A 23,301-nucleotide genomic window follows, 5' to 3' on the forward strand; every position below is an offset into this window, starting at 1 on the left:
AACTTTTTTTTTTTTTTTTTTTTTTTTTTTTTTTTTAAATCAGCTAAATTTTATCCCTCCAAAAAAACTCTGGGCAAATGACAGCTTATTCTTTGGGAAGACTGCAGTACAATTGGACTAGTGAAATATCAAGATCATTTCTGTGTAATATATTCCCATTTCCCATCCTAATTACTGACGGATTAGTTAGTGTCACTGGAATTATAATAATTTGCCTAAGTAGCAGGTTTTTAAATAAAGATGGAAGTTGCATTCACAAGCCCCTCTTCCACACATTACTTATACATACTCTGTGTCTGTTTACTCTCCACGCATGAGTGGCTATTCTGTCCCTAAAGATCCACGATAACGTGCTAACAAGGATGCTACAAGCACCTACACACTTTTGAATTTTCTCACATGGAAGCATTTGCATTTACAGGATTCTCATCACGCTAACGCATGGCTGCCAGCTGCCACCCTGTTGCATTTGATGCTCGCAGTGGTGCCTCCCCTCTCTCCCTATGCATGCACTTGGGGCGCTGCTAATTCATTTGCTCTCCCTCACACTCCTCCAGAAAAAAATAAAACCCACCTCCCCACTGCAGGCAGGCAGGTTAGTCAGGGCAATACTGCCCATGCCAGCTCCGATACCCAGGCTGAGGGTGACTCCCTTGGCAACCCTGCTTAGTGGTGGTTTCAGTCCCAGCGTGGTTTATAAATGACTACAAGCTTTTTTCTTTTTTAGTAAGTCATTTACACAAACAAAACCACTTAGTGCTGTGCACAACAAACCTTCTGGAGCAGGCTAGGCATCACTTACCTGTCATCATTATGCTCTTTTCAGCTGGTTGAGCACTTTTCTGCCTTCTAAAATAAACATAAAGGATTTGGGGGACAGGAGAGGATTTGTTTTCAAACAAAAGCCTAAGCAGTGAAATAAAGTCTTCCTGAGGATGAGGCAACCTGATCTCTTTGCTAGCTGCAGTCTCCCTCCCATTGCACCAGGGTAAGGGCACGCTGCTCTGTGGGGCCACAGCAGGTTCCCAACACCCAGATCAAGCATGTCCTGGTGAGGAAGCATCTTCATTCTCTGTCCACTCCTTCATCTCCACTGGCCCTGGACCTGGCTATGAGACCAAAGTCCTGCACCAACACTAACCCTAACCCTGAACTGAACTCGCTCCTGACAGCCATACCTGCCAAATTTAAAGATTTTCCAAAGTGCTGAAGCACTTTGTTTTGTCCTTTCCCACATCTATTTTGACCATTGTAAAAATCTCTTTTTAACCCTCTGAGGGGTATACAATGACAACTGGAACCTACAATCAAGCCATTTTCCCCTGAACTCTTACAAAAGCTCAAACCTAATGCTCCTGCTCAGCCCAGCGTGGTTCACTGAGTTGTAAACCAGTGCTGGTGCTGTGCTGGAACCAGCTGGGTGCACGTGTGTAGCACACAAATCTGCTTGGGAGATTAAGCTGATGGGAGATTAACAGTAAAGCCATAAAGGGAAATCAGCTGCTGAACTCCTACCAAAAGCCATAGGCAGCTGGGTGATTAGTGTTTTGAAAATCCTTCTTATCAATCAGGGGCTATTCTAAGGGACGAGATGGGTTAGAAATATCTCCAATTAAAGGGAAAGCTATAGTAAGTTATTGAGGAAGAGAGTTCATACTTATCAGAAGTTCAAAAAATGAGCTATTTTCACTATTCTTGTATTACTTTTTCCTGGAAAATGGGCCCATTTTGAACAGCAGCAACACATTGTTCCTGGATCAAGCACTCGTCACATGTAATAGGAAAAGGACAGCATTACCGCTTCCACTTTACAGGTGGCACAATGGGAGGGCTCTGATGACACCTTTCCTACAGCGACAGAGAGGATTATGTCCTGGGAAGGCAGAGCCCCCGTTCCACCTGCAACTGTTGAATAACACTTTTATGTATGTAGGCAGCAAGCAGAAAATATTGGCAGGAGCCACAGTGTGGTAATGCACAAGTGTGACAGGAAACCTGAATAATCGCTTATCTTGTGATATAGAAGCAACAGGGGTCCAATTCAACACAATATTCCAGCAAGTTTGGTAAACACACCAGAGACTGCTTGATAATCATTTTGCCTGTTTCCAGAAAAAAAAAAAAAAAAGAAAGACCTTTTGAAGTTTGTGCATGTGATGTCAGTTCATTTTTCAAAGGGGCAACATGACAGCTGTGTTGGAGATAATCAAGAAACCTGGGGGCAATTAGGTTTTAATGCTGTGACAGTGGGGAAGTATATCAACCTCCTCATTACAGCCACCAGTTTCTCTGCAAAATGCTCTATAATAAGACACAAGGGATATCATCATTTCTTTGCAGAACATTTTTGTGATTTTTGGTTATTGTTGTTTGAAACCATGCAAGGAATTACTTGCAAATTTGCAAATGTCAATCACAGATACAGCACCCTGTTTACAGCACAGCAAGTAAACATTATTACATTTATAATCTCCATTAGGTAGAGGAAAGGAAGTTTTGCAGACCTTGCTGTTTTCTACAAACTTAAAAACAAGTCTGACAGGAGGCAGTGCTTGCAGAGTGCTCTTTGATTTCCCTGGTACATCTATACCTGATGCAGGAACATGCGGGGTCGCTGACGGGGCCCCTGATTACCTCCCATCTGGCAAATTACTGATATTCACAAAATGCCAGGTAAGGGTGATGGAGCACTCCTGGAAAGCCAGAATATCCAAAGCACAGAGATGCCAGCTGAATTATCCACAGAAAAAATTGTTCCAGAAACAGGTGCTCAACCTGGGCTCTGTTTTTCTTTTCTGCTATTTTCTTCTCTTGGTACATTGCAATTTTCCATTTGTTCACAAACATTTATGAGTGTGTCCTCTGTGGAAATTGAACATTCAAGGTCTGCTTGGAGCACCTTTTTCTCCTGATGCAGAGACTGTAGTTCAGGTTGTTACAACATCAAGAATGAAATGGACTTCACTGTGCCACAGAAATCTCACCTGTAACTTATTGCCTGAGCCTAAAAGCCCATACAATAATTGGTCATAAAAAGTATGTATTTTCATTATATTCCGGAGCAGTTCAGCAAAGCAAAGGTTTGGGGAGTTCGACCATGCCAGAGATTATTGACATGCTGCTCAGGGGTTAGACACAGCTGAGGGCAGAATCACTATCCATCATCTCCCTGTGTCCTGCTTCTCCACCTACAAATGCAGCTGGTCTTACCCCCCTTATGTCTTTGGTAAAAGCACTCACACTTTTCCTTCACAGTTCCAGGGAAGCTTTTTGAATCCTCGATCACTTCACATAATGGTCTTGTGGAGAGAGAAAATGGAAGGGGACATAACTCAGCGGTTGGGGATCGTGCCTAGGCAATGTCTTGAGGGACAAGGAAGAAAGAGCATCCCATTCCCTCTCTGCTCTAATCCCCCTCAGTCCCACCACCCTCCTGGCTGTATGAGTTCAAAACCAACTCTGGCAATTATACGCTGTTAAATATAAAGCAGAGCAGTATCAGTTTCAGCAGAATGTCTACAGCACCCAGCAAAGCACCAAACACACAGCATCCCAGCCAGCACACCTCACCTCACAGCTCTGCCAGCAAGGGAGCTCTGGTGGGACACAGCACTCCAACAGCTGTCCAGCTCCCACATACAGAGCCAGAGCCAGAGCCGTCCCCAGCACCTTCCATCTCTTTCTTCCCTTTCCCCTGAAAGCTTCAGGGACCCACAGCAATACCAAGCACAAGCTCCAGCCAATGCTCCTTTACATTCAGTTTGCACAGGTGTAAATTGACAACTCAAGGCAAGAGAGAATCAGCTTTCTTCAGCAGCCAAAGGTGAAGATATGCTCTGTTTTCACTTGTACAACCTCCTTTTCTCGAAGCTCCCTGTGTGATATGAACCTGCTGCCCTTTGCCTTCCCTTCCCATGAAGGAGATTACAGAGTCCCATACCACCACCTGCACTGCTGCAACACAAAACGCCAGATTTCCAACAAGAGAGAGAAGGCGAGTGAAACAAGGAATTCGTGATGAAAGACTACCTGTTCTCAGTCTTCTTTCCTAGTTCTGCACTTAGACTTATGCATGACACAGTTTGGTTTTATATGCAGGTCACTCAGTCATTCTCACACATACATCAGGCACTGCTGGAAAATGTGGCCATTATCCATCAAGTCCTTTGCTTTAGTCAGCTTCCAGCGAAGAGTAATAGATGCACTTGGTGTTGTCACATCGTTGTCCAAAATGTCAAGGAAAAAAGCCTTGAACATTAACAACTCCCTAAGGAAATCAGTTCTTAAAAAGATAGAATGGGGGTGGTGGGTGGTGAGTGCGAGGGATGGAGAGTAAGATGCAGAGCATCCCTTTTTATCGGGGATGAGGTATGCAAAGAAGTGCCCTTAGTAGCTGTATGCCAGCCAAGATAAAAAGCACCAATGCTGTGGTTTTACTTCCACTGAAGTTTACATTACATCTTGGATAGCAAAATGTGATCATGTTCGTTTTAATTTCCAGGATCCAGAATTTGAAATGATCTTTGCTTTTGATATCATACGTTAAGAGAAGTATTAAGTTGAACAGTAAAGGTAGTCTCTTCCCAAGGCACTTCTATTAAGATTCAATAGTGCAGTGAGGTGATAGTATCAGGCAGTGCAAATCTTTGTGGACAGTAAAGGAAAAGAAGAAAAAAATAAAAAAGAAAAGAAAATGATGATATCAAAGATGACAAGAAGCAGTACCTAAAGTTAGGAGGAAGAGGAGGTCGGACACAGAAACTAATCAAGGTGACAGTGGTATTTTCCTGGTGCAGTCAACATTGATGATCTGCTTTTAAAAGGTTTGCTAAAGGTAAGAGAGAATGAAGAAAAGCTTCAAACCTTTTAAAGCTAGGTAAAATGCAGACATGAAAAAGATATTTCTCTGCTGAGATGCAGGGAAGAAAAGAGAAATGAAATGGGAGGGAATGAATATCTGGTCCAGAACAACCTGCTAGTAAATTTTGGCAGCTTGCTAATAACTAAAATCGACATGACCTGGGACTACAGGAAACCCTGCAGAGGAGCAGTGACCAGTGGTGGTGAGCTTCCAGTAGTGGTGCACCTTTTTGCAGTTTCAGCAGCAAATGCACAGCATCAAAACCTCAAGTGAGAAGGATAAAGTGCAATAAATTTGACAATGCTTTGCCCACTCTATTTTCATTGAGCGCTCGTTTTACACAACTACTCATTGCAGCACAATGAATTATGTTCAAGAGAGGTGCTCATAAAAATAGGAAAATAAAGCAGAAGTTAGACAAGACTGCAGGAATCTGGCTCAGCGATGAGTAACGTCACCAGTTCAGTCACCTGCAGCAGATAAATCCTTTACTTCTCCAAACTCAAATGTATGCAGCCTAACCCACAAAAAACTCTGAAAAGGGACCTTTCAACTCATGTCCAAGCTCTGTAGACCTTCAGACAGGTAAGGCATGGCCACACTCAGCACTACAACCTCCCTCCAATTCCTTAATTGGCTTTGAGTATTACTGATAAGTAATTGATATACAGGAAATGAATGTAAGGCCTCCGACGAGTCTGCTTCTGCATACAAATACAGGCAGCTGAATGTGAATCAGCAGCAAACACTGCAGCCCTTCCACTCCTATGGCATTTCCACTATGGACGTGCTTAAAATATTTCAACATAAAGTGTTTCACTTTGTATAAATGATGCCGGCATAATTTCCAATGTCATTTCAGAGAGGAAACTGCAGAGGACTGAGAGGGTCAGATAAAAACAAAGATAATGTATTATGCTAACACTATTTTGGATGAGAATATAGAGAAGAGAGAAGCTTAAGGGACAGCACAATAAGAGAGCAAGATAAAGAGAAAAGACACACAAAGGCGAGCATACAGCTCTCCACGCATTCAGCCTTTACATACAATCTTCCTATTTTTTCCCAAGCCAAAAAAAAAAAAAAAGTCCCAAAATTAAGATCTATGCACAGCCTAAATTTGTATTTAGTGCCAACTTTGTGTCTGCATCAAATTCCTGTACAGTGCAAGATGCAACACTGTAAATATTCTCATTTTCATTATTTTATCAAATTGTGTTAACTTTCTTTCTGCAGCATTCTGAGGCTGGCAACACTGAGACGTGCAGGAAATGTAAATCACTCCCTTTTGATATGATAACCGTAGCAGTGAATTGCATCCCAGAAATCAGCTCAGGATTATAGCTGAGAACTCGCTGAAAGGCACTTAGCTGTGGCTTTGCGCCAGGAGGGTAAATTTCAGCTGGCAGGTCAGCGCAAAGCGGACTCAGGTCTTGGGAAAGAAGAACAATACATAACATACAGCTATCTCTGGCTGCCCGGACCTCAAAGCCAACAGCCTCAGGGTCGATATATAATTAAAGGATGCCAACAGGTGTTAAAAACAAGTGTATATTTATGTATGCAAATGTATGGGAGAGCTATATAAAATATGAATAAGCACCTAGGCAAGTGACAGCCAGCAGGCTGTAGGATAAAATCTATTTGCCAGACAAATACAGATGCATACATAAACAACCACATACAAATAATAAAAAAAAAAAAAAAAATGCATTTCCTGCATTAAATTATTTGTGGTAAAGTACATTATTATAATAATTTTAATCATGTAACATTTATTTAAATCATTTCTCAGTTTCAAAAATTTAGCAAATATTGGAATGCTAATAAAGATAATGAGAAAGTGAAAAATAATTGTTTTTCCAATGTCTTATTTTCATGTGTAAATGCTCCTGCTAACAGCTTCTTGTGTTAACCCTGGGCCAGGACTCCATTGAATTAGGTAGTGCGCAAACACAAAACCAAAAAGCTCTGAACCCTACGGAATTTGCAGCTCTAACAGAACAGAGGCAGCAGATGGATATAGACAGAAATAATCAAGAAATTTTAGTTAACAAGGCAGGAGTTAGTCTGAGCAAACCAAATCCCTGATTGCCGTGAGCATCGCACAGGCACAACAAAGAGGAGTTTTGATCATCGATGCCCTGCACCACACGGAGCTCTGCGCATCCTTCATCTTCGCTGCTGTGCTCCATCTGTCACCCCCCCGCTTCCTGGCAAATGTGTATCACTCACCCACTGCACTTCATCTCGTAGCATGAAAACTCTTTGGGCCAGGGACTGTCATGTACCACCTCACCCTCCAGCACCAAGCATGGTAGGGCTTAAACTGGTCATGGAGATAGATGAAACGATTTAGGAATGAAATGGTTAATAAATAATAATGCTTATTAGTAACTACTTCAGCAGTTACTAATACATTAATCCAGTCATTGGATTTTTTTATATGCATTTTTTATTTTATATTCATTTTTTCCCCTCAGATACCTCCCTAAGACCAACAGCAACCAACAGAAAACGCTGCTTAGAGTCAAGGTTCATGGAGACTTCAGTCTGCATAGTTCCACGCCTACAGATCATATTACCTTTCCAGTATGATGCACTGAATTGCAAGACAAGAAGGCAGTTCCTACAAAATGGCATGTTCGATAGTAGTAGCTGCAACTTCCGTGCTCAAATGTACAATGTGACAGATTTTCCAATGCAATCCAAACTTCAGAAGTGGAAAAAAAATAGAATGTAAATGGACCTTGCTTGCTCTTAAATCACTGTTAGCAAATTTGAATCTGTTTAAGCTGGCCGTTTAAATCAGGCCTATTTAACTTGCAAAGGTAAGTCAGGTTTTATTGATCACTCCAGTGCTTATAAATGCACCCTTAAAAGAACGAGACTAATGATAGACAAGCACACAGCTCGGTTGCTAAAGGCTCACTAGAAATATGTGTGATAATATTTACAGCCCTCGAGCTATGTTGTTGTCTGCACAATTTATATACGCACCAGAATGCAGACTGTAGGCTTGCCAATTCGTATTGGAATGATTAAAAAGCAAAAAAACAGAAAAACAAAGCAACCACCAAAATCAGAGCCTTACCAGAAAGGAGGTGGGTTAGCATTTCAGTTTACTAAAAGTACAGCCATGAACTTCCAGAATACTGTCACAGCAACACAAGTGCAATTCACTTCTTGTTTATTGTTCCTCAACTGCTTTTAATGCAATATTTTGTGACTGGGTTTCCTACTCAGAGTCCTTGCTATGTCCTGAATTTTGAACTACTAACAACTGGTGGCATTATTCCAGTTGCCATAGAAATAACACAGACTTATTGTTATTTATATTATGGCATCACCTAGAGGTGCTTTTAATTAATCAGAGCTCCTTCTTCTACACTGCTCAGAGAAGGGCCAGAGAAGAAGCATGTTTATAACACTGATGAAATTTTTAAATAAACAAATGCTGACTATTTGAAGAACCTAGATTCTAGAGGAGTGAGATGATAAATAAAGGAAATAAATAAATATGATCTTGCTGGGGGCTGGTGATCATCATAGCAGAGAAATAAGGGAATGTCTAAATAAAGATTTGCAGCACTTTCCACCCATATGGACGAGTACAGACTGAACACATTGCTAGCTCTAGATATAGCCTTGCTTGATACTAGCTTTTTGCTTTGCTACCCTAGCTTTTTGTAAAGGATTTCACTTATGAACTGCCTTTCAGAGAAATAAAAAATATTATTCTGTACAAAACTAAACATGACATTTGTTTTGTTATTTTTCACACCATGCTAAAATAAAACTACAAAGGGTTTTCAATTGATAGACACATCACTCCCATCCCAACTAAATACTATTTTTTATGGCCTTAGAAAGTTTCTAAATATAATATTTACAGACACTTAATCACAGAAAACAACCAACAACAACAACCAACAACAAACAACAACATAAGAAAATTTACTGCAGTTAATGTACTAGAAGACAAGATTTCTGGGTTTTATTCTACTGCAGACTTGTGCAACTCAAACAAGTTCCTGAATCAACCCTTACTCAAGTTTCTTCCTCCATCTAATGAACAGGTGAGGTGCATAAATGGATCAATGCCTAGGACATACTCTGGAGCTATGCTGTCAAAATAGCTAGAAAATCCAATAATAAATAGTATAAATTCCCATCATCAACTTTAGGCAATTATCCACTGTTTATTAGCCTCCAAAGTGAAGGCTAATAAATCTGCTTATTTTAGCAGATAAAGTCAAATTACCCTGACTGAAGTTGGTAAGTGTTCAAAGATGAACAGCTACAGCCTCATTTGCTTTTTGTTATTTTTGATGAAATGTCAGCTCAAAAACTGTAAGATATTTCCTGGTTATTTAGGCAATGTGAAACTTGGGCAGTTATTTTCCAGGAAACACGGCCTGCCTGACAGGTCTTAAATGAATAAAAGTGATATTATTACAATTATCATTAGAAGAAGATGTCCCTCATCAAAATGTGTCTGGATTTTAATTGACAAGGTCTGGGTTAATGCTGTGAAAATGCCAATGAAAGCAAAGCCTGTGGCTCAAACTAATTGTCAGCACTGAGCAACCTCAACCTCTAACCCACCACAGATTTATCACTCTGTGCACACTGTACTCATGACAAGAAACGTTTGAATTAATCATTAACAACGAGAAATTCCTCCCAGACAGAAAGTGAGCAGAGTGCAGGGCTGCCTACCCCTCTTTCCCTTGCTCCCGAGCCGAGGAGAGGTGCCTGCAAGCCTTCCTAATGAGGAACACTTTCTTGTTGTTGTTTTGCCATCTTTAAGACCATTGCAGGGGAAACTTTCAGTGCTCCTAAAATGAGGAGAGAGGCATTAATCTGAGCGAGCTGCAGTGCACATAGGGCTAAATGTCCTCCCACCTCCCTGGCCATCCTCCCCAGCCAGCTCCAGCACACCAACAGGCACAGGGCCTTGATGGGTGAGATGACAGAGGTGCAGTTGCACAACGTGGGCTCACACACGAGCACAAACCTCATTGCTGATACTGACAGAGTTCCTTCGTCCCAGAAACACTTGCACAATTGGTCCACCTTCTGGAAAAAGGCCAACCTGGTATGCAGCACGCTTGCTTTCCAACACACAGACTCATAGTGCTCACCCAAGGTACAGTGGCTGTCATTCAGGGCACCCAGCCTGCTCCTGCTGCTGATTGTTCAGATGAACTCATCTGCTATGGGGGTGCCCGTTTTTAGTACCAGACTACGCAGCCGAGCACCCACCACTTAGCCCTTAACCTGCTGATTCAGGGGGCTTCCTCCCTGGTGGCAGTCATCAGTCTCAGTGCATTGGCTACACCAGCAGAGACCAACAGACAGTGAAAATGTCAGGAGAGAAGCCAACAAAGGCTGGGACGCGAGCATCAGCCCAGCACAACCTACAGCCTCCTTACTTCAGCCACAAACATGGTAACCCTTGTGAAAGTCCCCTCAGTTGGCAGTCAACATCACTCTTCACATCTGACTTCATAAATAAGTAAAAACAAAAGGTTCTGCAAGAACCTCACTGAATTCTTACCTCTACTTATTCTACACCAGAATAGTGGCACAGACCCTCCAGAATACTGCTGGCCATAAGGGAGGCTGACTGCCTCCCGTACCTGACAAAGGCCCGAGGCCTGCTTGGTAACTGCGTGCACCTCAGCCTCACTCTGCTTGCCTTGTGCAGCCTTTGCTCTGCATGCCTTGGCTCTCAGCTTTTCCATCTGTGTGGGTGATGGCATCATCGTGACGCATTCCACCAGCTACTAGGAAGAAAATTAATTCTGTGCTAACTGAAACCAGGACATTTATTTATTTATTTATTTCAGCCAAGAGTCTGTATTTGGAAGCACAAAAATGTTGTACAATTTCTTTAGATGCACTGTTAATAATTATGAATATCTTTAATGAAGGGAAGCTGAAACATACTGAAAACATTTGAAAATAACAGATAAAACATATCAACAGCACTAGAAAGAGGTCTGTATTGATCAGGAGACAGAGCTCGGGCAGAGGAACCTGAGAGCCATCCCATTGTGATTTAAGTCCGTAACTTCTACCAGGCAGGAATTTGGCCCATTACAAAATCCTACCTGTTTTCTCACAGCATCATTTTTCAGTTAACTGTCAAATTAGTCAGGAGCCACAACCATTTTTCATGATAAAAATGTACAAAGTGGAGAATTCTGGTATCTTAACTGAAAACTTGAAGAGCCCAGATAATTTTTCTGGGCTAAAGAGACATGTTTAACACAGCAAAGTAGCTTCATCACACTTCACACCAGCTTCTGCTGTGGCTTTGCAAGTCTGTTTCCATTGCACGCTTCCAGAATCCTTTCAGACTAAGTGAAGGTTTAATTGCAGAAAGTTAAAACAAATGATAATTTCTAAGCCCTGAATGCCCCCTTTCAAAAGTTGTCGGGGCTTTCCAAATTTCTAGCTCTTTTGGGCTCTTTCATGCACTTCACGGAACTATCCAAGGAAGGGCATCTTTGGCACTTAAATAAATTGTGCTGTGTCAGTTCTGCAGTGCTCAACTAAAACCAGCAGGACCCAGCACGCAATTATGAGACCAGAACGGCTCCCAAAGTACACATGGTACTGAAGCTTCCAGCAATTATTTCTGTGATCCTTAAGACAGAGGTTGTTCAGGGAAAGAACTGCTCCTTTTGGTAATTACAATCCCAGGGCTATGTGATGCCTGTCAGACTCTCCCTTTGTACATCACAGGCCACTTTTGTGGATCATTGTAAAATAAATGTGTCATCCTGATGGGATTTTTCCTAGTCACTCTCAAATTCAGAAAACACGACAAGCTGTAGCTCATCTGAACCCGAACGTACCCAAGTTGCCACAACAAAGAAACACAAAATGTTGCTTCCCGACTACTTACTGACATGGGACACGGGTGGTTTCCTCAGCACAGACACAAGCAGTAACCAACTGGATGTGCAACTAAGCCAGCATTTGTCCAACAAGATGTAAAAATGACTTCCTGGGTGATGTCACAGTACGGGCGGAGCAGTAAGGGCTCTCGAGCATCCTGAATCATCAGGCCTACATGTGACATTCTCCACTAAGCTTTGTTCTGGCAAAATCCCCACTGTTCTAGGAAGGAAAGGCAGTATTTTCATTTCTTTTCTGCAAGGCTGGATGTAAAGCTTGGAAAGCAGAGCTTCCTTAACCACATGGCAGGAGGATGGTAGTTCATAATTAATTTTCCACATCAACTGTTGGCTGCCCTCCTCTTCCTCGCTGCTAGGCTGCAAACTGTCAGTGGAGACTTATCCAAGAGCAGACATGCCACAGAGCAAAAAGCATGGTTATTATTAGCTGTACTTTATAGCGTGGGCTAGCCAAAAATAAGAGGTAAGTGAGCTGGGGCACAGCAAAAGAAGTACCAGAGCAAATGCAGCCTTGTCTGAAGCTGCTTATCTAAGAAACGCAAAATGAAAGGGGTAGAAAAGCAGGATGAGGAGAGACAGATAGACGGGCAGGTTGCAAGCAGATATGGGAATGTGTTTTCAGAAGGTTTTGAGCCAGGCAATTCCAAAATGTCTGCAGCCTGAAGTTTTCACCCTAATTTGACTCTGCCCAGCCTGTGGCCCAGGGGCTGCCAAGCAGCAGCTCAGTGGTGGTAAGGGGCTCTGAACTGCTGCATCTGCTGCGAGAAAGAAGCTTTACTCCATTCAGACCTTGGTTAACGTTTTCCTTTCAGACTTCAAATTTCTCAAAGACCAGAGTGCAAAGTAATTACAAGGAGGTCTTTGGTCCTTACAGGAGAAAGGTCTCCAGGAGAAAATTAACCACTACTTCATCACGCTCTCTGAAGTCCAGAAGGCAGAGCTGTAAGGTGACAGCCCAGGAACAAGCCCATTTATATGACTTAGGGCAGATCCATTGACTTCTCAGTATTTCAAGACTACAGGTAAAGGACTATTATATTACTGTTCTGTGATTGATATCTTAAGAATTCGATGTTAGTTTTGGAGTTTCTTATTTTCTTTCAGAAATTCAACTCAGTTCTGCTGCTGATATCAGCTTTTAATTCATTTTACACCAAGATATTTTTTTATCAGAAATTGTGCTTTGATATGTGTCAGGTTGATGGATTCAATAAAAGCCCTGTCAGGAGAAGCAGAGTGAATAGGGTTGCAGAAGTGGTGTCATCAATGGAATTGATACGTTAACAGCCAGTCTGCTGATCTTGCTACAAAACATGCAAGTATAATAGCCATTTTATTTCCTCACCCTGGCAAAATAGTTCAGATAAACACTAGAGAATATTTGCATAAATATTACTCATACGAACAAGCTCAGAGTGCTCATTAATAGATAAATATATATATAGAGAGAGAGAAGGTGATTCTGTATCCAGTTCTGTTTTCTTATTTGGTGTGGAAAATCCAATTGAGAAAAACAGCGTTTACTGAAAACTTAACTTGAGGAATTCAAGCAGATATCCCCTCACACTCCAAGTGAATGTTTCCTTCAATAAAACAGAAAGAGAATTTCACTGATGTATTCAGACACAGCCAGTAGACTTGCACCCCTCATCAAGCCATTGGAAAAAATCACATTATGGTCTTACTGACATCCACACGTAGAGACCCGCAAAATCAGTGTTTGTTTCTGATTTCATAAATAAAATTATGTAAAAAGCAAGAAGAATTTGAGGAGAGAGGCAGTAATTTTTTTGACCAAATATGGAGAATGAGAAAAGCAGAGCTGCTTACTGCACTGCTATAGGTCAAGAAGGGCTTGCATATACAACTACACCCTCTCTTTGCTTTGCCTGTATCATACCATCACAGTTGTAACACTGCCTCTACACTGTCCTATAATAAAATGAAATTTTGTTAATTGATCTGATTTACAAAATATTTGGGAGTGGTTAAAATAAAAAATGTAATGTTGGAATTAAACTTAAAAAAAAAAAATAAAAAAAAAAAATTACAGCCTAAACGAAGCAAAATATCCAAAGCAATTCATCTGAAATAGCTGAATTACACTGAGGATTTATGCCTATGTAATGAAGACAATTAATTGCTACGAGATCCATAAAACATTAAATGAATGTTGGTGGGGGGTTTTTTGTTTGTTTGTTTTTCCAATTCTACTTGCAAGATAAAATTTATCAACTATGGTTAATGTCTACTTAAAATTTTTCTCATATTTATTGAATGTGCTTTTTCAGCAGAACAAAGCATTTTACTAACCTGATTCTACTAATCTAAAAATCTAATCTTAAAGCAATTTAAGGAGAAATATTACTCTACATTTCATCTACAGATCAGTTAAAAAAAAATCCTTACACAATAAGAATACCATCATCACAAACAATGAAGTGCTGCTAAAAGGGAATCAGCTTGTCTCATGTGAGCAAACAACTTATGCTGCAAGATGAATGCATTCAGTTAACATTATCTGGACATATTTTGCCATTTCCAGCAGAGATACAGAGCAAATGCAGATCGTGATGTCATTTGGTGTTACTGTAATCGCTTAACTAAACTAAACACATGAAAGAAGCTGGCTCAGATCAGAGCAGGAACCTCAGTCAAACAGATCCGCATCCAAATCTCGTGCTTTGCCCTATAGGTTCCTCAGCAGCTCAGCCAAGGCTATCTCCATGCCTCCAGCCGTGGGTATCAAACACACCCACACAACCTCTGCTGCCCGAGGTGTGAGTCTCAGGGACCAAGAGTCAGGCTAATTCTGATGAGAAGGACGTGGGGAGTCCGTCACACTGCTGGACTGCCCAAAGCAGGGCCAGCACTGAGGTCACTGCCAACCAAACGTCCTAGCCTCACAAAACTCAACTTGTCCAGGTGACTGGAACAGCCGAGGTCTGGAGGTGTGCATCGTTACCATCACCATTAAGGGATAGTTCCTATGAACAGGCTAATAGTTCTTTACAACATTTCCCTGGGCTATCCTATCAATACTGCTTTTATTGCATGAAACAACACCAGCAATGCAGCAACCAGGACACTGTAACTCCCCTGGAATCTGTTCTCCCCTCATTCCCCTGTGCTGCAACTGCACAAATGCAGACACCAACTGCCCACACCTGCAGTGGATCCCCACACATCACGGGACACCCAGTGCACCCAGTGGAACACACACAGAGAAGGGGAGATACATTTACTTTCACCTACAAATCTCAAACACAGAACTAAACAAACTGCTGCGATTTCTACATTATAATAGAGTAAAATATTTCTCCATAGGAGCTGAGAAGCTCTCTTGGTTATGAAATACCTCCCTTACAGCCTTCTCCTTTAGGTATTATAATCACAAGAGCAACAGCTTGGAAATAAACAAAAGTAAAGATGACAACAAAATCCTAAGTGATGTTTAACAGGCTTCTCTTCTAGAAAACAGATGCTACTGTAGCAGACAGACAAACAGAACAAGTACTGCAGGGGTTTTAACGATAGAAACCTCTCCTCCTGACACCAATGTGGTTTTCTTGAAACACCTGAACAGATTAATAATATATACTATAGGCAGAACAGACCTTTCTTGACTCTCAACATTTAAAAGGTAAGGACATAATTTAAGCTATTCCAACATTTTCTACAATTACTGGATACAGGCACGTACCTACAGAAGCCATTTTAAGGCAGGTATGCAAAATGTTCAACACAAATCACCTCCCAGAAATGCCTGTCTTCACAGGGAGCTTAAGCAAGAATCTAGGTAAATGAATCCCAGCTGGCATCATGATCTGAGTCTACCTGTAGGAATCCAGTGCTCTGGTACAGCCTGGCAGAGGCAAGCAGGCACAGGTCTCGGTTTGTGCAGCATTGCTCTGTCACTCTGGCTCATCCTCACCATGTCATGGGGGCTGTGGGATATAAGAAGTCTCAGCTACCACCCACCTGGGCAGCAGATAGAACCACAGGTTTGGTCTCCTCACCAGCACCTTCTGATCTTCCCAATAGCTGCACTTGCAACACTGGATATACATGTGCACCATAAATTATATAGGAATTGCGTTTTTCTGGCAATGTACAAACTTTCAGGTGCCACTGGTTTCCAAGCAGCACAGCCTTTCCCCCAGAGCCCTTCCCAACAAGTGCTGCCTGGGTGCACAAGCACTACCTGCAGGGCTGAAGCATGAAAATTTGAGCCTAAATTTCCAGAGGTAACACTACAGGTGTGATGATATCAAAAGCTGAAGAATGAAAGCATAGCCTCATGTTTTCTTAGAGACTTTTAAGTAAGTCTTAAGTAAGTCCTTTTTTTCCCCACTAACACCAAATACGGGTGTTATATTGCTGCTATAATTTTGTCAACAAACCGTACTGCTGGTTCAGTCATGAAAGAGAAGTCAATACCTATGTGTTAAATAAGAAAGGATAGCATCATCTGATGCCATTCTATGAGCATCTTGGAACCAATACTTTAAATTTTATTCTTTGGAAGCAAATTTTGCCTCCACAGAAACAACTTGGCCTACAGAAAAGAAACTGCAGTATCAGAGGCTACACTGCCCTAAATGCTTCTACAGCACAGGATTTGTCTACAGTATGTTCCTTAAGTCCTGGCCTTCAATTTATTGTTAAAAGATGGGTTACATATTTTCTTGCTATGTTTACAGTATAACAAAGGAAATGTTTTTGTGTTATATGAGAACTTCCACACAAGTAAAAATTATAAAAGCCACGCAACAAAGAGGGCACGTAAGCTTATGCAAGAAATTGGTATTATTACTGTCCTTGGCAAACAATGAAAATATACCAAACACAAAGGGGAGCACAGGGCTGTATTACAAATTGGCTACTTCAGCGTTGTTTATTATTTTCCTCTCTGACCCTCTGAACTACAGACATAAGTGAAACACAACAAGTGAGACTTCCAAAATGAGGGTGTCTATCAGCACGTATACATCATCATCAACAAAACACAACCATCAATGAGCACTGTGTTCAATAAAACACTTGATATAAACACGCACCCCCTTGAGCCCAAGACTTTAAAAACACTTCAGTTTTGATGAACACTCTCCAAATTCAGAGAGAGCAAAGGTTATTTACTGAGGCAGTATGAGCATGGCACATATATAACAACAAACACAAAGGCTGCTAACTTACTGTTTTCACAGTATGTAGATACACAAAAAAACAGTACAAAGACAAAAGCAGGGGGAGAATGACATACCTTACCAAACGTGAATGTTGGACTCAACTCGTTTCAGAGCAACATTGGTGTGCAGTAAGTTCCCCAGGTGACCACCAACCGCAACTCCTTTCTAAGGTCCCCAGAGGGTCCAGCTCACCCTTGTCCCTGAGGAAGATTCAGTGTCCTCCAGTACGTTAGAGCCTCAGCTGCAGAAGATGCTGTTCAGAAAAAGGAGAGAGGAGAAGGTGTGGAATTAAATTCTAGGGTCAGTTGTTTGGCAGATTCAGAGCAGAGCATAAGACAACATCTGACAGGAATGAAATGTCAAGGCAGGACAAAGAGCCTGTGACAATCCATCATGCATGGCACCTTCAGAGGGCAATCTTTGAATTCAGGAATGGTGGTGCAAAGCTATTCTTGCTTTACAATACTTTAATAGCACCACTGCACCATGAAACGAATGCCAGCTTGGCTGCATTTTATTCCAGCCAGATATCATACTAAGAAAGTAAGTAATACACTTCTCCATAGGGAATATTTTAATTCATTGTGGCACTTTTCACAGAATAACAGAACTTTCATATTAAAAGCATGGATACAGCCTCAGTCTTAATACTTTGTACTGTTAAAATGGCTCACATTCAGGAAATTCAAAGCTCTCAATCAGGCAATTACATTAGGTCTTTTAGTCAATGGGAAGCAGCGGCTGTCAGCCCAACCCTCAGCAACATGTTCCTGAAGTTCTGTTTCCAAACCAATTGTCAGAGACAGAAAAACATCCTAAGGATTTCTGGGAGGGTGAGAGCTCAATATCACCATGTTTTCTAGCTCAACATCACTGAACACAACCACCTTGAAACAATACGATCAGCACACAAAAACCTTGGAGAAGCACTGAGAAGTTCAAACATCTGTATGTTCATTGCTGCCACGTATTAGTCACCCCTAATTTCTCTGGCACGTGGGAAAATATTCAAAGGATTGTTCTTCCCTCGGATAGCCGATATGGCCTGCGAAGTGAGATGAGGCAGAACTGCACAAAGCAGGTGAGGAGCAAATGAAGAGCAGGATCTGGCCCCTTGACTAGCTGGCAAGCAATTCACTTGTTGGACTGCAGCTGCCCAGGAAGCTCACCTCGGTCCCTGTCCCCTGGCTGCTTTGGCTGGCCTCAGCTTGCCATACAGCCCTTCCAGAAGTGCCAGGGTCAGGGTCCTCTTCCTGCTCTGCTCTCCAAGGGAGGAAAAGCACAGGTGATGAAGAAGAGGAAGGAAGGGATCACCCCCGGGCAGTTGGGGCTGCCTTCTCAAGGGCACAGCCACAGCTCTGAGTGACAAGTGGAAGTGCCAGGTGTTTTGTGTCCATAAACAAGGCTCAGAGATTATTTGTCTAACATCAGCTCAACACAGCAGCCATGAACATAGTCAGACTCTAATTTGCTTAGAAACACGCAAAGAAGAGAAGGGAGAAAAAAAAAAAAAAAAAAAAAAAAAAAAAAAAGATAAGGAGACATTTATTCCTCAGAGGTCTCCTAAACAGGAGAAAGCCCGTGACAGCTTGAAATACCACAAAGTCCCATTACAAAAAATGTAATTTTTTTCTTCACAAAAAATCCTGAACTCAGGAACAGGTTACAGCTGGAAATCCCAGTCAGTCTGGGGGCTTGCAATAGAGAATATTTCACTAATCAGTGTGCAAAACTGCCCATACCTAAAGTTAGCATCATGTTACATTTTTAAAATCATTATCAATATTTTATTAATTTATTTTACCAAAGGTATACTGATATACATGATAGCTATCATGGTCACACAGATCAGAACAGCCAAGTATAGTCACTTCATTTAGCACTAATTACTTCACTGGACCTTAGACAAATGGTTTATGCTATGTCTCATACATAAAAGTATATGGAGCAGCCTGTGAGATACCTACAACAGGAGGCGGGAAGCAGAGCAAATTTCTTGGCACACGTTTTCAAGTCTTCTGCGTCTCTTGAATTCAGACATGAAGGAAAAAAAGTGGAGTTCACAGTTCCTGTCCTCTTCCAGGCTAACTGTAAAGCCTTTAGTTGCAAAAGACATATGAAAAATCAGACTGCTGACTGAAATGGTTCCCGAAAGACTTATGGGCAATAGCAGACCCATAGGTAGCAGCAAGACCTGATTCTACTGCTTTCAAGGGCTTTCTGTCTGAGGACCACATTTACAACTATTTTTTTTTTCATTTTTCTTCATAAAAATGTATCACAAAAATCATGAAAAAAAAATCAGTTCTACATTTTGTGCATTTCCTACAGCATTATCTGAGCTGAAAAGTAGAAGAACCGGTAATAGGACTAGATCATCATTGCAAACTGAGTGCAGGAGCCTGGTCTCAGGTTGGAAAAGATGTGTTTTTGAAAGCTCCTATTTAGAACAGTTTGCCAATTCTCATCTGAAGCAAATCCCTTTGGTTAGAAGTTGGCACATTGCCTTAATAAGCTGCTATGCATGCACTTAGACCTTCTGTGCTCTCTGAATTCCTGCACTGCTGGGCGGATCATAAATTACAGCACGGGCAGGAGAGTGCACTTTCAGCTCTTGGCAAAGACCAGGAAAAAAAAAAAAAAAAAAAAAAAGACAAGGAAAAAAAAAAAAAAAAGAAAAAGAAGAAGAAAGCTTCCCTCACTTGTAACCACTACCATTACAGGAATGAGAGCACAGCAGCAGCAGTGAGCTGGAAAATACTGCTGCAGATTCCAGCCAAATAGTTGTCTGAGCCAGTCTGAAATTCAGGAGTAATCCTGATGTTCTGTGATGCTGGAGGTTGGGAAATAACAGGAGTTAGGGAGATGATGGGGAAAAACAACTTCAGTCACAATAAAATGCAGTGACTGTGCACTGATTCCATCCCTCCAATACAAGTATTTTTTACAGACATCGCTCACCCCTGCGGTACAACTTAACTAAATAAAAACTGTGGCCAGGGCTCCTGTGAGCAGTAAGGTGTAGGAGTGGAGTTAACGATTGTGGTGGAAAGTTGGTACAGTTCACAGCAAACTCAGTAGCTACAGACTGGTATTCACTAGGACAAGGTTGCACCTGCATTCGTGGACAACTCGTCCTTCCAATGCTGTCTGCCGCTCTTCCCCTCCTCTGAGTAAGCTCAGATAACCTGAAAATTCCAGTAAAGTGCCAAGTTTTGGGTTCACTAGAGATCTGTAAAATCAGTGTCCAACAAAAGGACAGTAAGCAGGGCTAAAGTTAAAAAACAAAACCTACGCTGAGGATGTTACCCTATTTCAGGTCTCCTTCCCACTCTCTGGGTTAAGGACTCAATTTTTTTTTTCTTTTCTGAGAGAGGAATGATCACTGATGAGCTGTGGCACCACTTAAACACCAGTAGGTACGCACAAATCAGAGAAATTGTTTCCATCAGTTTAATTTAGTTGCTACATCTGGACCTTGGAGTTAATCACTGGCAGAATAGAAATTTCATTCTTATAAAAGTTTATCAAAAGTCAGTTGTGTTTTTTTACTTTGTGACTCGATGAATTGATACTGATGTGGATGTTGCAGTCTTCATGACCACCGAGCATCACTATTGCTAAAACAGCACCAGATAAAATGAAATAAAGTGTGTGTGTGTGTGTATATATATATATATATATAAATCAGATTAACCAAAAAGAAGTTTCTCTTTTCCATGTCAGTATCACACAATTTTAAGGCCCAATGAAGTTTTCTTGCCAATTTAAAAGGCTTCCATCCGATGACAAATGCTTTTGAACAGTAAATTTAAAGTGCATGGAAACCATAGAACAGGAAGCCAGGAACCAGAGAATGCAGCATACAGCTCCTGAGCTGTTCCTTGGATCTCTGACTTTGGGCAGCTCTAGCAAGCAGCCGTCCTGATAGCCACTGCCCGAGCCCAGAGTGATGGATGGAGAGTGAGGCAGACACCGTCATCCCTGCTGACAAATGTTTGTTCCAGTCTGCAGCTGCTGTAGCTTGCAGGAACTTTGTTTCAAAGGTAAAAAGTGAAAGATTCTAATCCAAAATGTATTTTATGCGTTTATACACATAAATGTCTGTAAAGGTAGCTGTTGATGGGTGGTTCACAGGAGATACAGGAAATTTGGCATTGCTTCAATCTGAAATCACACAGAAATGCCCCATGTACTAGAAGTCCCACATTTCAATTTGCTTTTTTGTTCTAAAATTTAATACCACCCCCATTCTCCTTCGATCAGATGTGTGGAGGTAGCTACTGACAAACTACAAATTACTTTTGTTATACCACCAATTCAGAGTTTTACATTCGGTTTCAGGAACCCTAAATTAAATATTCTGGTACATTCCTAAATTAACATAGTTAAATGCATCGAATCAGTCTTCAAGCTACAAAAGCAGGCATATAAATGTTCTCATTAATCAGAAAGGCAGACAAGACAGTTTTCCAGTAAAAAGACAGTATTTCCCTTAGAGGAACTTCAGTCCTTTACTGATAAAAAGCATGAATTATACAAAATAACCATACACTTTAGATGTAACAAATCAGCTCAAATATTAAATTTGAAGACGCCACTTCTACCTTGAAATGTTCCCTGACCACGAATCGATGATGGACGGGAGACTATCTCAAAGGAAGCCTTGCTATACCTTTGTCCTGCTCTTATATTCTTCTTTAGACGTCCGCTATTGATCACTGTCAAGACGAGGACAGGAGCCGGCTGGACCTTTATCTGACCCAGCACAGTCATCCTTGTGTTTGGGCATCATACAGCTCAAGGTACAGGCCTCATGGCCAGACGTGACTATATTAGTGAGAATTTGCAGCTTTTTATAGGGCAAAAAAGCAGTATCTGAAAGCTGAACAACATATTTGCAAACAAATCTTACAGTATAGTAGATATTCAAATTAGTATCAGTTTGTCTCATCAAAAATTAATTGCAACCTACCTAACTGCAATTGAAGAAATTAGTTGGGCTTGGGAAAGATTAAATATTTAAGGAGTGTGATGACTTAAAAATAATTGAAACTGTATCTCCTTGCTTAAATATTAAAGTTCTTTTGGCTTTTACTTGTAGTGTGGACATTAGGAAATCAAAACTCTGTGCATGTGTACAGCCATGCAGACACGTGCAACAGTCAGGCATATGCAGCACGAGCACATGCACTCTTGTAAATACCCTCCTTCCCTAGAGCTACACCTGGGCAAACACGCAAAACTAATACAGGGGAGCTGGTAGAGCCAGAAAAAAAGGTTGTGAAACAGGCAGGGAAAAAACACATTTTTATTGCTAAATATTTAACAAGGTCAGCATCTTCTGTAAGTGCAAGAAAAAGATCCCACAGCAGACTTAGAACACAGCAGGGGATTACAACAATTCATTAGCAGATATATCTTCTAATTACAGCCTTGGACATTAGCCCCCGTACAGCCAAGTAACAGCTGCTGCATTTTGCCCTGTCTTCGGGATCAAGCTCACTGTTTCCTAGAGAGCTTCAGGACAATATGGCTTAAAATGCTCCCAACACATTCACTGGCTTCAGCTGAAAGGAAGGGTATTTGACTATCTCAAAGGATGCCCATGACTCCTCATAGCTCAAAGCTAAGGGAGGCTGGCTTCTATGTTTTATAGGATTTGTTTCTCTGCTCTTGCCACGTCAAGGAAGCTGTAGGATCAACATCTCATCCTGTCAGCTCCATCTCTGGTAAAGATCTTACATTAATTTAGTGTAGAGGTGACACTGGTGAATAAGAGAATAAAATGAGACTTTGAATCCTTCTTTCCGGAAGGCTAATGGTAAAAAATTGGTAGCAATGCAACTATGGCACCTTTCCAACTCTAACACTTAGAGCATTGCCCACGACCGTGTCCCCAGACATACTTTGTCATTCACGATGGCTCAGTACAAAACATAAATAAAACAGAAGTTGCCAGCAATACTGGCACTCAGCTGCTTTGAGTTTTTTTCCTTCCCTGCCAAGAAAACAAATAGTGAAATAGCAGAACTGCAATTCAGGTGATAACACCCATGATTTAGAAATTTGGTGGAGGCTGGTGGTGTGATGGGCTTCCTGAAGAAGATAACTCAATGAAAGAGTGCAGGTAGTGACAAGATGGAGAATACATTGAGTGAAATTAATATAATTATATGATGTGTTTTTATTTTGTTTGTTTTTGTCATCTAACTGAAAAATAAAGGTATCCAGGGAAAGAAGAAATAAGTATTAATGTGATGAGGTACAAAAGTAAAACGCTAAAATCTGCACAAGTCTTGCTGCTACTGCTGCATAA

The 23,301-nt window shown here is 41.3% G+C and overlaps 1 protein-coding gene across 5 annotated transcripts in view; it reads right to left on the reverse strand.

Moving 5' to 3' along the window:
* SGCD (sarcoglycan delta) overlaps positions 1-23,301 on the reverse strand; it is a 293,057-nt gene that overhangs the window by 194,182 nt on the left and 75,574 nt on the right. For all 5 annotated transcript variants that reach the window (XR_014318478.1, XM_082771715.1, XM_082771717.1 and 2 more), the window contains exon 2: positions 17,057-17,235. The gene's annotated coding sequence lies outside the window, so the exon portion shown is untranslated. The remainder of the gene's footprint in view (positions 1-17,056; positions 17,236-23,301) is intronic.

This window comes from Aythya marila (assembly GCF_965140915.1).
Source record: "Aythya marila genome assembly, chromosome: 14".
NCBI lineage: Eukaryota > Metazoa > Chordata > Aves > Anseriformes > Anatidae > Aythya > Aythya marila.